General features: G+C 41.6%; 1 protein-coding gene across 1 annotated transcript in view; it reads right to left on the bottom strand.

The window, feature by feature from the left end:
* The window catches only part of LOC124863451 (arf-GAP with dual PH domain-containing protein 1-like), a 42,353-nt gene that overhangs the window by 6,495 nt on the left and 23,577 nt on the right, over positions 1 to 12,281 (bottom strand). The gene's annotated exons all lie outside the window — the stretch shown is intronic.

The following is a 12,281-nucleotide window of genomic DNA, read 5'->3' as shown; positions in this document are numbered from 1 at the left end:
TATTCACACTGATATGAATGCAAACTGATTCATTTTAAGCTTTGCAACTTAGATTTAATCACCTTTCACAAGAATAAAACCCTGTCAAGAATATGCTACTAATTCTGGCAACAATAAGTTCATCTCAGGGCACTAAGAACCATAACACATAAAAGAAAAAAAATGTGCTGCGGGTCTGTTGATAGAGCTAGCAGAATCTAACATAAAATATCAAAATTACAAGATTAATCCCATTTATGCATCAGAAAACATTGATTTTTATTCAACTCAAAAGATGCATAAAAGTACATACTGTTGGTTTGTCTGTTTAGACACTGAAATTGGTATGAGTTTAGTTTTGATGTTTTTAATAAAAACAATGGGGGGAGGGATTCTGAATCTTACAGTATTTGACCTGCTGTTTGCGTATTAGAGCTGAATTAGGAAACATTAATTGATCTCAGGTCGATTGATTGGTGCATCTTTAGAGGTATCCAAAAGCTTTTTAAATGTGACCCTTCCTGTCACCAACATCTGCACGTTTTAGATGTTTCCCTGCTTTAACACACCTGATTTCCATTGATGGCTGATTAACAGGCTTTTGCTGAACTGCAATCACCTGAATCAGGTGTTTTTGACACTATTGCTCCACCTTGTCATTCTTCCTGCAGCGCTCGTATACTGTGGAGCACTTAAATTAGTGGACTAATGGACTAATGATTCATTGTAATCGCTCGGCCGAAGCAAGTAAGTTTTATTAGGGTTTCCAACTGAGATTTTTCACCTAGTCCTTGTAGTAAAATCTCTCTTAATATATCAATTCACAAACACAGTGAAATATCAGTGTGTGCAGTATAGCAGTGGATGTGATATTTGTGTTTTTTTTTTATTCTCATGGATCCTCAGGAACCTTCACTCTGCATGCCAATAGTCTTTTTGGCCAGTAGGATGGATTGTTATTGTAGACCCTACAGCCCACGAAGCGTGTTGATGAAAAAGATACAAAAGACTGAGGAAAATGTTGGGTAAATGACACTTTGTCATTTAAATATGGCAACTGAATGTTTCCATTCTATTGTGGATAAATGGGAACGTCATCTACTATTCTTAACAAGTAGTAAATAAAGCAGCAGTTTTTGCATTTTTGCTGCTCTTGCTTGCAGTTAGTTGTTTCACCATGAGGTTTCTGTTTTCTTTTGTAACGTTTCGTCATGTAAAGCAACCTGAATTGTCATGTTGCTGAAATGTACAAATTAACTCATCTTACTTTGCCTATGAGTGGATGGCCTCAACTGTTTGCACTTTACTTCTACTGTGTGAAAAGCATCTAAAGTTTAAAAATAAAACCCTTAAAGCTAAGACATAAATCCTGTAAAAATGATGCATGTGTGGGTCTCTGCGTGTTGCAGATGAACCCTTTCAGCAAATGTGGTCACTCTTGTCAAACCTCATCGGCGTCGGGAGGAGGAACATCTGCTGTTAAAAGATATAAATTATTCAGCTTCAACCCATGTCTTCAAGTACCAGTCAGAACATCGCTAAAGAAAACACACACACACACACTCTTGTTTTGCTATATGTAGTGAGGACCATCTGTTGACTCCCATTGACTTCCATTGATTTTCAGTCATTTTCAACCCTTTCTATGCCCTAACCCTGACAATAACCCTAAACCTAACCATTACCAGTGCATGCCTAACCCTAACCTTAACCTAAAGTCAATTCACACCTTAGTCCTAAACCTAACCGTTAGCAAAATAGGTCGTGAGGACCAGCAAAATGTCCTCTCTTTGGTACAAACGGTCCTCAATTTGATGGTGAAATCGGGAAAATGGTTCTCACTGTGATGCCAAGACAGGAACACACGCACGCACGCACACACACACACGCTGATCTTTAATAGATTCCTGGGCCTCTTCCTGATACTGGCCACAATGTCCATATTTAGCCACTATCAGAGAGAACACACTGCATGTATTTAGACACCCAAACATCAGAACACACACATGCTGATTCAGTCATAATATTAGTACATACATTTAATATTATCTAACAAACTGCTGTTTGATGCAGTTAGCAGCACTGATTGCAAGCATCATTTGTTCCTATATAATAGGAAATACAATTTTATATATTTACTTGTTTGAAGTACTATGGATATAAAAACTGCATAATTAAACTTTTTATTAATTACTTTGTTTCACTTTCATGTTTAAAATATTTTTACATTTTAAAAGTTCACAGTTCTAAACCAAAGCTGTTGGACTTATAATGGGCGTGATGAATGACTATAATAAAACCTTACTACACCAACCCACACTTATACAGCTGACTTTTATACCACACAGGAAGTTTCTGAAAGTGGACTACATGAGAAACAACTGAACCAACCCACTTCCCCAGCTAAAAAGTGTTGAAGAGAAGCATTTCCCTATAAAGATGAGATAATTTCGCTGGTTTTGGATGGAATAAAGCAGAATGCCATAAACAGCAAGCAAAGGAGCATATCTTAAAAATTATAGCTGCAGCTTTTTCTGGTAAATACGCCTGGAAATAAGGAACACCTTAATGTCTGCTTTGCGAGTTTGTCCGAGTCCGCTCATTAGGATCTTATTTCATTGTTCAGTTAAAATGTAACCGTTTTTTATTCACATGCAGCAGTAAATTCCCCGTTGAGCAATGGCATTATCAATGATTCATGAGTCAGACTGCTATTATTGCACTAGAGAGAGGGCAGGGTCACTCTGGTCATAATTTCGTCAACAAAGAAAAGGAGAAGAGGTTATGATGTTCAAGGCTTACAAAAACTGAAATGAAAATAGTGAGTTTACAACCATAGCAGCTGGTTTGGGTTCTAGGGTGAAGTTATACCAAGGTTTTAAAAGGTTGTGGTTTCAAAACCACTGACATTTTCCATCAAACGGTTTAAAGTCCTCCCAACGAGATACCAGTGAACTTGCCAAAGCCAGTGGAGTTTTCTCTGTATTTATGGTGCTGCTCCTCCCCCACCTGTTGCTGCACACTGGTGGTAAACTGTCAATTGATTATCCTATCAGTGTTGCTCAATAAAATGAGAGAGCAGAAAGACAAACATTTCATATTTGCAGTCAGCAAGTTTGCTTAAAACTATTGTTTTAAGCTAACTGTGCAATTAATCATTCAGTTTTTCAATGACTCCACGCAATCACAAAAACTATGTAATCAGAAAAAAGCTTTTTATTTCTATTATTATTTTATTATATTTCACTTTGTAGGTATGCTGTTATTCTGTAATGTCTCTCAAGTAGTGCGCTTCCGCCTGGTCAGTTGCTGAACCCACTTGCTTGTTTAGATCTTGTTCATACCGCTGGCGGTTATTAATTGGCATAATTAGGTTTGTAACAGATTGAAACACAATAACAAAAGCCGCAAAGGTAAAAAACAGAAAATGTGGGCGCAGCGCTGATGGTGTAGGGGTTAAGCGCGCGACCATATGCAGAGGCTGCAGTCCTCGAAGCAGCTGTCCCGGGTTCAAGTCCCAGACCCAGCGACATTTGCCGAATGTCCCCCCCTCTTTCTACCCCTCTTTCCTGTCTGCCTACTGTCAAAAAAATAAATAAATAAAGGCCACTAGTGCTGAAAAAATATCTTTTAAAAAAAAAGCAGAAAAGGAGAAAAGTGACCAGCACCTTAGCAACACAGGTAAGCACAGATTTGTTGTATTACCCTAAATGTGTGCAAATGTTTCCAGTCAAAATACATTCACCGGCCACTTTATTAGGTACACCTTGCTAGTACCGGGTTGGACATCCTTTTGCTTTCAGACTTGCCTTAATCCTTCATGGCACAGATTCAACAAGGTATTGAAAACATTCCTCCGAGAGTTTGGTCCATATTGACATGATAGCATCACACAGATGCTGCAGATTTGTCAGCTGCACATGATGCGAATCTCCCGTTCCTCCACATCCCAAAGGTGCTCTATTGGATTGAGATCTGGTGACTGTGGAGGCCATTTGAGTCCCGTGAACTCATTGTCATGTTCAAGAAACCAGTCAGAGATGATTCATGCTTTATGACATGGCACGTTATCCTGCTGGTTACTACCCACGAAGATGGATCCATGCTTTCACATTGTTGACACCAGATTCTGACCCTACCGTCTAAATGTCACAGCAGAAATCGAGACTCATCAGACCAGGCAACGTTTTTCTTCTATTGTCCAATTTTGGTGAGCCTGTGCAAATTGTAGCCTCAGTTTCCTGTTCTTAGCTGACAGGAGTGGCATCTGGTGTGGTCTTCTGCTGCTGTGGCCCATCCACCTCAAGAGATGCTCTTCTGCATGCCTTGGTTGTAACGAGTGGTTATTTGAGTTACTGTTGCTTTTCTATTAGCTCGAACCAGTCTGGCCATTCTCCTCTGACGTCTGGCATCAAATAAGCATTTGTGCCCACAGAACTGCCGCTCACTGGATATTTTCTCTTTTTCAGACCATTTTCTGTAAACCCTAGAGATGGTAGTGCGTGAAAATCCCAGTAGATCAGCAGTTTCTGAAATACTCAGACCAGCCCGTCTGGCACCAACAACCATGCCACGTTCAAAGTCACTTAAATCACCTTTCTTCCCCATTCTGATGCTCAGTTTGAACTGCAGCAGATCGTCTTGACCATGTCTACATGCCTAAATGCATTAAGTTGCTGCCATGTGATTGGCTGATTAGAAATTTGCGTTAACAAGCAGTTGGATCAAATCCCCAGTCGGTCGTGGCAGATGGCCGTTCACACTGAACCTGGTTCTGCTGGAGGTTTCTTCCTGTTAAAAGGGAATTTTTCCTCTCCACTGTCGCTACATGCATGGTCAGTATGAGGGATTGCTGCAAAGTCAACGCCAATGACTGTCCACTGTCGCTGCATGCTCATCCAGGAGGAATGACTGCTACAAATCTCTGATTCGATGCAATCTGCTGGGTTTCCTTAGATAGAAAAACTTTTTATCCAATTTGAATAAATAACTGAATCTGACTGCACTGTTCAATGGTTAGGATTAATTGGAATGTATGTACCTGACTTTGTGAAGTGCCTCGAGACGACATGTGTTGTGAGTTGGCGCTATATAATTAAACTGAATTGTATTGAAGAATTCAAAGATTAGTTTTTCTTAGGTCTTTTAAAGGTTTAAAATTTATTTCCAGCTTAGATTTTGTTCTAGAAATTGTTATAGGGTACTAAATGACGTAGCTAAAAATATTTTATATAATCATGCATCCAATACCAATATTTAAGGTGAAATATTCTGTTCAAGACAAATAAGTGCATTGTTTGTCTGCACTAAATGCACCCTTTCTCCAATCGTGATTGAATTTGCTTAAGCTTACATATAAAAATCCAAAGAATAAAGAAATGTTGTAGATACAATTATTTTATTGTTTTATTCAATTTATTAGTCAAAACGTTAAACGTCAATATTTATTTTTATAGCACAGTTGAACCAAGTGCTGATTAAATAATAAAATCACAGTAACTTAACCAAAAAAATAAAGCTGCAATAAAACATAACCAGATAATGAAACTACTTAAATGAATAAAAAAGTTTCACAGTAAAAAGCTAAAATATTCTGCTCAACAGGAACTAAAAGCAAAGGAGTAGAAATGTTTTTTTAAATGATTCATAAAATCATAAACAGTCTGTGCAGCTCTAAAGAACAAAGGTCGGTTATTCTACAGTTTAGGCAGCACCGCTGAGAGGGCTCTGTCACCCTATCTTTAAGCCTCATTCCAGGGATGTCTAATATTTGTTTTTCTTTGTTTTTTTTATCTTAATGCTCTGGATGGAGGATGACGGTGCTAAAGTTCAGTCAAATATGCTGCTGCATATCATTATGACTTTTAAAAGCAAGCACTAAAACGTTGAACTGTATTCTAAAGCAACCCAGAAAGTCTGTCAGCTTAGGTATGATGTTATCACAGTGTCTACTTTTTGTCAGAAGAAGGATCTTAGACAGTTTGCAGCCACTGAATTGAGAATTTATCAAGCCCAGCAAGCACAGAGTTACAGTAATCCAAGCAGAATGTAATAAAAGCCTGAAATATTTTCTCAAATTTCAAAAGTTATCTTTTTTTAGCAGCAGTAAGAATAATTGTTGCTTTTCCTTGATCATATTATACATTTTTCTTGTCAGTTTTTGTGTACATACTGCAAAACTGTGGTATTTTTACACATAGTTATTTCACCATAATCTTATACCAGTTTGTTCCTGTAGGTCCTTTGAATATACTGGACTCTAATTCTGTGAACAATGTTACCCAGAATGCTTGCACACAAGGAGGGCATTCTTCCTCAATGGCAGAGGCGCACAGCCACATGCTCCCAAAGCTCTGCACAGAAGCCACTGACAGAGAGAGACAGTGTTCAGCAGTCACAAGACTGTGATTGGAGCTCCTGATCCTTCACCTGAAACTGAAATTGGACTTTTAGTTCCTACAAGCATATGTTGTTTATGTGTTGCATGGTGTTTATCCAAACTAGATACTTTAGACTATAGTGTCAAGGATAAATACATTCTATACTAATTACTGATGTTTACAACTCAAAAGCAAAGATGATTTTTTTATACTGGGAAGTGTTAAGTGTTTTATTTGACGATTGATAAATAGCAGCAGAGTGGCAAAACTTGTGTTGTTACAGTAAGGTTGAATATGGCCATAAGCCAGGCTTTCTTTAAGGAAGGTTAAACTGACTTTATTTTGCAAGCTTCCTGTTTCTTGCGCAGATGCAACCAAGGAAAAAAGTCTATTAAATCTGATACAAACCATTTTTTTTTAAATCAGCAAAACCGAGAGACTTGCTTCTTCTTATTTCGCCCCGACACTGTGTTGATTATTTACTTATTTACATGCTCTACCTAACATTTTCGGATGCAATAATGACAGCAACTGTTCTGTCTTTAGGGGTGTCCATAAATCGAAACTATTAAGTCTTTAAGGTGCATCATACAAAACCGAGTGACCAATGACTGTTGAGAATTTCATTCTAATGAAACAAAAATGGAATGTAAGTTGATATAATTTACCACGTTTTCTATTTTTCTTTTTCTTTGGAAAACAAATTCAGATGCAGTTACTCATTTGTTACAGTGCCTTGTGAAAGTATTCGGCCCCCTTGAACTTTTAAACCTTTTGCCACATTTCAGGCTTCAAACATAAATATATAAAATTCTAATTTTTTGTGAAGAATAAACAAGAGGGACACAATTGTGAAGTGGAATGAAATTTATTGGATGTGTCAAACTTTTAAAAAAAATAAAAAACTGAAAAGTGGGACGTGCAATATTATTCGGCCCCTTTACTTTCAGTGCAGCAAACTCACTCCAGAAGTTCAGTGAGGATCTCTGAATGATCCAATGTTGTCCCAAATGACTGATGATGATAAATAGAATCCACCTGTGTGTAATCAAGTCTCCGTATAAATGCACCTGCTCCGGCCGTCCCTCTAAACGTTAATCTTGAACAAGGAGAAGACTGATCAGAGATGCAGCCAAGAGGCCCATGATCACTCTGGATGAACTGCAGAGATCTACAGCTGAGGTGGGAAAGTCTGTCCATAGGACAACAATCAGTCGCACAAATCTGGCCTTTATGGAAGAGTGGCAAGAAGAAAGCCATTTCTCAAAGATATCCATAAAAAGTCTTGTTTAAAGTTTGCCACAAGCCACCTGGGAGACACACCAAACATGTGGAAGAAGGTACTCTGGTCAGATGAAACCAAAATCCAACTGTTTGGCCACAATGCAAAACGATATGTTTGGCGTAAAAGCAACACAGCTCATCACCCTGAACACACCATCCCCACTGTCAAACATGGTGGTGGCAGCATCATGGTATGGGCCTGCTTTTCATCATCAGGGACAGGGAAGATGGTCAAAATTGATGGGAAGATGGATGGGGCCAATTACAGGACTATTCTGGAAGAAAACCTGTTGAGAGTCTGTAAGAGACCTGAGACTGGGATGGAGATTTATCTTCCAACAAGACAATGATCCAAAACATAAAGCCAAATTTACAATGGAGTGGTTCACAAATAAACGTATCCAGGTGTTGGAATGGCCAAGTCAAAGTCCAGACCTGAATCCAATCGAGAATCTGTGGAAAGAGCTGAAGACTGCTGTTCACGAACGCTCTCCATCCAACCTCACTGAGGTCGAGCTGTTTTGCAAGGAAGAATGGGCAAGAATTTCAGTCTCTCGATGTGCAAAACTAATAGAGACAAACCCCAAGCGACTTGCAGCTGTAATTGCAGCAAAGGGTGGCGCTACAAAGTATTAGCGCAAGGGGGCCGAATAATATTGCACACCCCATTTTTCAGTTTTTTATTTGTTAAAAAAGTTTGACACATCCAATAAATTTCATTCCACTTCACGATTGTGTCCCACTTGTTGTTGATTCTTCACAAAAAATTAGAATTGTATATCTTTATGTTTGAAGCCTGAAATGTGGCAAGAGGTTGACCAGTTTAAGGGGGCCGAGTACTTTTGCAAGGCACTGTTTAAATAGCAGGCATGAGATTCGAACAACCCCTACTTGAACCGCCACCTTAACATGGTGGAGGGGTTTGGGTGCTCAAATGACCCTAGAGGTTATGTTTTCTGAGGCTTAAATGCACCTGATAGGGTCTCCCATGGCAAACAGGCTCTGGGTGACGGGTCAGACAAAGAGCGGTTTAAGACACCTTCATGAGTCTCCTCAATCTCCTCAATCCTGCCGTCACGCATTCCGTGGTGGAAGCAGAGGCTGGGGTTGGACTCTTTCATCACCCAGGCTGAAGTTACCGAGATGGTTAAAAAGCTCCAAGGTGGTAGGGTTTCAGGGGTGGATGAGTACCTCAAGTCTCTGGATGTTGTGGGACTGTCATGGTTAGCATGTCTCTTCAACATTGCGTGGCGGTTGTGGACAGTGCCTCTGGAGTGGCAGACCGGGGTGATGGTCCCCCTGTATAAGAAGGGTCACAGGAGGTTGTGTTCCAACTATAGGGAGATCACATTCCTCAGCCTCCCTGGTAAGGTCTATGCCAGGGTATTGGAGAGGAAAGTCTGGCCGATAGTCAAACCTCGGCTTCAGGAGGAGCAGTGTGGTTTTCGTCCCGGCCGTGGAACACTGGACCAGCTCTACACCCTCTGCAGGGTATTCGGGACTGTGTCCCTCGTGGTGCCCTGTGGGGGGTGCTCCAGGAGTACAGAGTCAGGGCCCTTTATTAGGGGCCATCCGGTCTCAGTACAAGTGTAGCAGGAGTTTGGTCCGCATTGCCGCACTAAGTCGGACCTGTTCCCGGTGCATGTTGGACTGTGGCAGGGCTACCCTTTGTCACCGGTCCTGTTCATAACTTTTATGGACAGGATTTCTAGGCGCAGCCAGGGCCGGAGGGGGTCTGGTTTGGGGACCAGTGGATTTTATCTCATCTTTTTGCAGATGACTTGGTCCTGCTGGCCCCCTCTAGCCAAGACCTACAGCATGCGCTGGGGCGGTTCACAGCTGAGTGTAAAGTGGCTGGGATGGAGATCAGCTCCTCCAGGTCCGAGGCCATGGTTCTCGACCAGAGAAGGGTGGCTTGTCCTCTTCAGGTTGGAGGGGAGTTCCTGCCTCAAGTAGAGGAGTTCAAGTATCTTGGGGTCTTGTTCACGAGTGAGGGGAGAATGGAGCGGGAGATCGACAGACGGATTGTGCCGCTGCCGCAGTAATGGAGACGCTGTGCCGGTCTGGTGTGGTGAAGAGAGAGCTGAGCCGAAAAGCAAAGCTCTCGTTTTACTGGTCGGTCTACGTTCCTACCCTCACCTATGACCATGAACTTATGGTCATGACCGAAAGAACGAAATCCTGGCCGGGCACTCCCTTAGAGATAGGGTGAGGAGCTCGGCCATCCAGGAGGAGCGAGGAGTAGAGCCACTGCTCCTCCACATCGAGATAAGCAAGTTGAGGTGGCTCGGGGCATCTATACCGGATGCCTCCTGGTCGCCTTCCTCAGGAGGTGTTCCAGGCACGCCCCACCGGAAGGAGGCCCAGGGGATGGCCCAGGACACGCTGGAGGGACTATGTCTCTCGGCTGGCCTGGGAACGCATTTGGCTCCCCCCAGAGGAGCTGGAGGAGGTGTCTGGGGAGAGGGATGTCTAGATGTCTCTACTGAGTCTACTGCCCTCGCGACCCGGTCCCTTATGAAGCAGAAGGTGACAGGTATGAAAGGTATAAGTACGAGATTCGAATAGCATTACAATCTTCATTAAAAATACCAAGACTTTGACGTAACAGTAATAACAGAATGTATTTTTCAAGAGAATAATATTACATTCTGGCATTCTGCTTTCATAAAGTAACACTATGAGTTTAATATTATCTGATAAATTACCTGCCTAACAGGCATGCTGCTCATCAGCTGATAACGGCCCCTTTAAAACAATGTTACCTCATTTACAATAATGGTTATGCGAAATTTTAGCACCTTTGAAATAGAAACTTCTTAAAACCATTAAACCATTGTAAGCCTTGATACCGGTAACCGCGTCATGTCTAATATATTGTAAAGAAACATTTAAAATATCTTACAGCTGGTTTGATGCCTGCCAAAACAGGTTCTAAAATAATACTGAAAAGTAAGATTGTGGTGTCTTTACATTTAAATCCAAATCAGCTTCATACAAAGACTGGATATTTTCAGAACTGTTAACTGCAATTCAGTTCTCCAGTATCTTAATCTTTACGCACATTTCTACTTCGGGAACCTTTTTAGGTACCATAGAAGTTATTGTGGCCCATTCTGGTTCCTCATGTTAACTACCCTTGTTGTCTTCCTGAGTTCCTCCTTGTGGTCAGTTTTCTGTTTGCCTCCTGAACTTGTGTTTTGGATTTCCTGCCTGAACTCCGTACTCTGCCTGCCTGCCTAATTCAACTGACCCAAAGCAAGTTGTCACCTTTTTGGTTCAACAACATTTGTCGGAAGGCGTGGTAAGGCATATTCGTCACCTCCTATTTTCACTGTTGCACTCTGTGGATTGTTTGGTGTGTGAAGGCTCGTTTGATCTGATTTCTCTGTACTGTGATATCTCTTACTTGTTATAATACATAAGCACGCTAAAACACATACTTTCTGTTGCTGCATTTAACATTTGGGGACTCTCCATGTCTTACGCGGTTTTTTAGTAGTGGTAAGGGGTCGCTAGGCTTAGCGTTAGCTTTAACTCCACCATGGCTACCCGTTCTGCTGTTTCTATCTCTGAGTCTCCTCCTCTCTCCTGCTCTCTGTGTCAGATGTTCAGTTACTCCTCTGCCTCCTTTAGTGATAATGGTAAGTGTAATAAATGTAGCATTTTTGTTGCTTTGGAGGCGAGTGTGTCGAAATTGGAGGCCTAGCTCCACGCTGTTGAAAAACCAGCAGATAGCCGAGGCCCCTTAGCCAGCACGGAGCCACTGAGGGTAGCTCCTCGTAGCCTCAGGTCGGCTGGGTGACGGTACGTAGAAAGCATAGTCCTAGATCCCAGCCCACAGGTCACCACCAACCCGTCTGCATTTCTAACAGATTTTCCCCACTCAGCGACACACCCGCTGAGAAGCCAACTCTGGTAATTGGCAGTTCCATAGTCAGAAACGTGGCACTAGAGACACCAGCGACCATAGTCAAATGTCTGCCAGGGGCCAGAACGGGCGACATCAAATCCTACCTGAAACTGCTGGCTAAGGATAAGCATAAATACAGTAAGATTGTTATTTCCGCTGGCGGTAATGACACCCGGTTACGTCAATCGGAGGTCACCAAAGCTAGAGTTGCTTCGGTGTGTAAGTTTGCCAAAACAATGTCGGACTCCATAATTTTCTGTGGTCCCCTCCCCGATCTGACCAGTGACGACTTGTTTAGCCGCATGCTGTCATTCAACCGCTGGCTGTCTAGGTGGTGTCCAGAAAACGATGTGGGTTACATTGATAATTGGCGAACATTTTGGAGAAAACTTGGTCTGATCCGGAGAGACAGCATCCATCCCACTTTGGATGGAGCAGCTCTTCTTTCTAGGAATCTGGCCGAATTTATTAGTTCTCCAAAACTCTGACAACCCAGGGTTCAGACCAGGAAGCAGGGTCGTAGTTTAACACTCCTCTCTGCAGCTTCTGTACTGCTACCCACCCATTACCCTATTAAGACAGTGTCTCGCCCACGGCCAAAATTAAAAACAGATTAACAGATTAAAAAATAATGTAAAACGAGGACATCATGAAAATCTCATAAAAATAAACACAACTCAGACTGAAAAGAAAAATAAAACAATTAAATGTGGCTTACTGAACAT

This window comes from Girardinichthys multiradiatus, chromosome X (genome assembly GCF_021462225.1).
Source record: "Girardinichthys multiradiatus isolate DD_20200921_A chromosome X, DD_fGirMul_XY1, whole genome shotgun sequence".
Taxonomy (NCBI): domain Eukaryota; kingdom Metazoa; phylum Chordata; class Actinopteri; order Cyprinodontiformes; family Goodeidae; genus Girardinichthys; species Girardinichthys multiradiatus.
Note: the sequence above shows the minus strand (reverse complement) of the source record. Positions and strands in the feature narration are given on the sequence as shown.